The 4,078-nt window shown below is 39.5% G+C and overlaps 1 pseudogene; it reads right to left on the reverse strand.

Moving 5' to 3' along the window:
- Nucleotides 1-2,591: 2,591 nt before the first annotated feature.
- LOC106743776 lies at nt 2,592-3,320 on the reverse strand (annotated as a pseudogene).
- Between the last annotated feature and the right edge of the window lie 758 nt (nt 3,321-4,078).

A 4,078-nucleotide genomic window follows, 5' to 3' on the forward strand; every position in this document is an offset into this window, starting at 1 on the left:
AAAAAAATTTCGATTTTTTGAAAATCCTAGACTGGCCTAACCCTTTAAGTAACTAATAAAATACTTATATTAACGTTATTTTTTTAGTTTTACTTTAAGATATATCAAGGATTTTATCTCAGCGTTGGTACGATTTTTTAATATAGAATTTTAATATAGAATAGTCGATTTTGACTTCATTTATTTCTCGAAAAAATAGCAATTTCTTCTTTTCTAAAGTAGCATGAAATGCTGAAAGAACTGACCATATGTCACACCAGCAAACCCTCTCGCGGACCGACCGACCAATCGTCGAGCCGTTGCCAGCGCTTTGCGCCACATTAATTTAACATACACAGTACACACGTGACGCACGTGTATAACACGCCGTCACGTGTGTAACAAACAGCGGATCGTGCCGTTGTTAAGCAAAGGCATTACGAAAACATGGCGGAAAGCGGTATTTAAACCTGCTCCGCCTTGGGAAAGAGCGATTCCACCGGAGTCGGCCAGATCGTGAAGAACACAGGCTGCTCAGGATTCCAATCCCCAGGTCGTGGAGTCGAGGCGGTGTGTTCGCCTCTGCCACGTGTTCGCAGCCTCCGGAAAATGACCATCTTTCCTTCCGGTAAGAACGAGGTAAGTTCGCCCTTTCTCCTGTGAAAATATTGGGCACCTGAATTTGCACCTATCCAGGACGGTGAATTCGCCGTCTCCTCCGGACTTTCCCGAAACTCGTACCCACCGACTAGGGAATCGGGGAATAAGACGAGTCGAGGTGATGCGTTCGCCGTCTCTGCCGAGTACTCTCCGCCTTGCCGCCTCGACTCCGGGACGAGAACCGAGAACAACAGGGCAAGCATGCGCCCCGGGTGTAAACCCAGCGACCGAGTCCGCGAAACCGACCGAGAACTCCGAAACATGCAACGCCGCATGTGCCTGGCCCGCGCTCCGTAATTCCGCGCCGAAAGACCGCAATACCGAGTTCACTGCGAGCGACCAGCGCTGCCTATTGCGCTGCGGAACGAAAGCATGTTGAGCCGAAAGTACCCAAACACCGCTCTGCCGTTTGCGCCGCGCCGCTTCCATTCGCCGAGTGGCACGATACCGCGTGCCCTCGGCCCGTGGCCCGCCAGACTCACCGTAGGTCAATTGCTCGATACCGCATCCATTCGACTGCCGAGTGACACGATACTGCGCAATTACCGCAACTGCCCCGGAGCGTCCGTGTACGGGACAAGTCGACCAGCCGCGCATATTTCCGCAAGTCTGCGTCCGGAACCGTTGCATCGAGCAACGAGATTAAAAGTCAAAGCCTCACACGTCAACAACTGACTAACGTGTGAGCTCATAGACATAATACCGTACCCGCTCCCCGCGACCGCGCGCCCAGCCGAAACATCGTCTAACGCACCAAAAGCCGTATATTTCTTATCGCGTATACACGACACCTGTTATTCTGCGAAATGACGTACCGGTATTCCGACTAGACCGAAAATGTAAGTGCAAAACACGGCCCGTGTTTATTTACGGAAAACATCATATAAATTATAAATCGAAATGCTCCGATACTATTTCGATATCAGCTACCGGCCTTCCATGTATATGAACATTCGGACATCACGTCCACCGAATAAACAAAATCCGAGCAATCAATTCGCTCCCACTTTCACCCACTCACTCACTCACCAACGAATATCTGGCAATCCGATGAGCAATCCTGGGATCACCGACGAGATAGCGAACAGAAAAGTTCCTGGCCGAATTTCCTTTTGACACCCAGCAGGGGCAAGAAGAAAGAAATCCGAGCACAGTAACGCGGAACGGTCAACCGATTACCTTACCGTACTGACCAACTGCACCGACCCGTTACAAAACTGCTGCGCGTTGGTCTTCGGTTCATCTAATTGTAGATGTAATACATTTTTGTTAAATTATAAGGGGATGCTGAAACATACAATAATAGAGTTTTGTTATTACTTATAATAATGCAATTAGTAATGCAAATAATTTAATTAAAAACCCGCTATTTCTACAGGTAAATAACAAAAGGTTAACATATGTGTATTAAATACTGAAATCATTTTAATATATACTTTTTTTTCTTTATATTTTTCGTTCTGTACTAATATTTGTATCATTGTCGTTACTTGTAAGAATTTGTTCCTTTTCCTTGAATGTTGAGATTTTTAGTCCTTAAGTTTGATCTTATGCTATTTTCGTTGCACAATTCAATTTCATCTTTATCGTCTGGATCATTTTCATCGCTTTCAGTTCCTTCTCCTTGAGCGTACTTCAGTAATCGCGAAATTGCTAAATCTTTTATGATGACAGTCTACTGTCATGTCTGTAATGAGAATGACTTACTGTCTGTAATGAGAATTATGAATTTTTACGTTGTGACCCATAAAATCCGTTAAATCATTCTTTTTATTTTTATCGATATCTAATGAGATGCACATTGAAACAATGTGCTTTCGGAGTATTTTTCTTTGTAATGAAGCTGGCATATTTGCACCAGAAGCTGTGAAATATTTCCGCACTAATGTGCATGCTCTCAAATAATTATGTCTTTTTTTATCTATTGTGTTCATACTAAATACATAAAGATTTTACTCGGGAACACCAGCTTGTTTTCGCTAATTAATAATCGTTTTCATATAATTTAATACATCTTTGCGGAGTAAAACAGAAGCTATTCTTCCTAATTTTCCTCTTATTGTAATCCGCACATATTTTGAAAAAGATTTGTATAGGTCAGACATTTCATGTTTTAAAATTGTTGCAGGATTTGTTAAATTTTCAATTAAAAGACACTCCAATTCACCTGGATATCTTCTATTGAATATCATATTCGAAACTAACGTTGTTTTTGCCAACATACGCCATGCATTCAGAGAAAATCCATTTTCTAATGATTTTAAAGCGTTCGTGCCTTCACCTTTCAGGTATATAGATTTAAAGAATGGTAAAATAACCTTTCTTTGTCTATTTCGGCGCCCTTGAATATGTTGTACAATTTTGTTTACGTTAAAAACATAATTTTCATCAAATAATTTAAAGAAATTTTCTTTTAAAATTTGATTATCAAATTCTAACTTTTTGATATACGAACATTGCAAAACCTGTCCAATTTGCTTTATAAACGTTCCCAACGGTGATGCAGCAGAAGATATCTTATATGTTCCAGTCGTTTCGTCAAATTATACGAGATAATTAACTGCTTTGAGGTATATATCATGCATTTTTGTATTATATATTGAGATAAAATCTGTTACATTATCAACTTCTTTCATTGTAGCGAGAAATGGTTCGAGTAATCTCAGTCGTGCTCTCATCATGTCATGTTGATGTTGAAATCTATATTTCAAACACATTTTATTGCCATATGCAAATAACAAATCATCATATCTTATGAGTTGACATATGCTATCCTCTCTCAATACTGAAAGACCATTTTTATTATTGAATTAGCAGTATAATGTATGTGACAAGCTACAGAACGTATCCTAGTATTTTCACAATTCCTGGCGACAACTTAATTTCTGTGTGCGCGATTGAAAATGATGTCTAATATTGGCTTCAGAAAAGAATCTTTTATATTTTGCATAAGGTATAAAATCATAGCTTCTCTATTCAATTTTTTTGCTGGACGACGACATACAATTAAGTCTCCTTTATTCAGATTAGCATCGGTATTATAAATAGAATTTCCTTTTCGACTAAATATTCTAATAATTTTCTTGCGTTCTGGATTATCTAAGATAAATATATAAAATGTAATGAAATTAATGGAAATGTTATATATAATACAGAGCATCCGGAAAGTTGACGGAGAGGCCATATGCTGGTAGAATGATTTAAACTGAATAGGAAAGTCATGTATCATTTTACAAAATTTGTAATAGTTAATGAGTAATTAATCTGTTTGAGCGAATAAAGGCACAGGAAGTGGTATAGGCCGAACTTCCTAGCATGTATGAAGCAAAATTATTTCGAGCATGTAAGAAAAATAGCTTATTTCTTAAGGTTTTCTAGCAACGGTGAGCGACAACTGATTTCGAGAGTAACACAACGGCGAGAAACGTAAGCTGCGTTA

Source organism: Dinoponera quadriceps, unplaced genomic scaffold (genome assembly GCF_001313825.1).
Source record: "Dinoponera quadriceps isolate SergipeBrazil2010 unplaced genomic scaffold, ASM131382v1 scaffold1236, whole genome shotgun sequence".
Classification (NCBI taxonomy): Eukaryota; Metazoa; Arthropoda; class Insecta; order Hymenoptera; family Formicidae; genus Dinoponera; species Dinoponera quadriceps.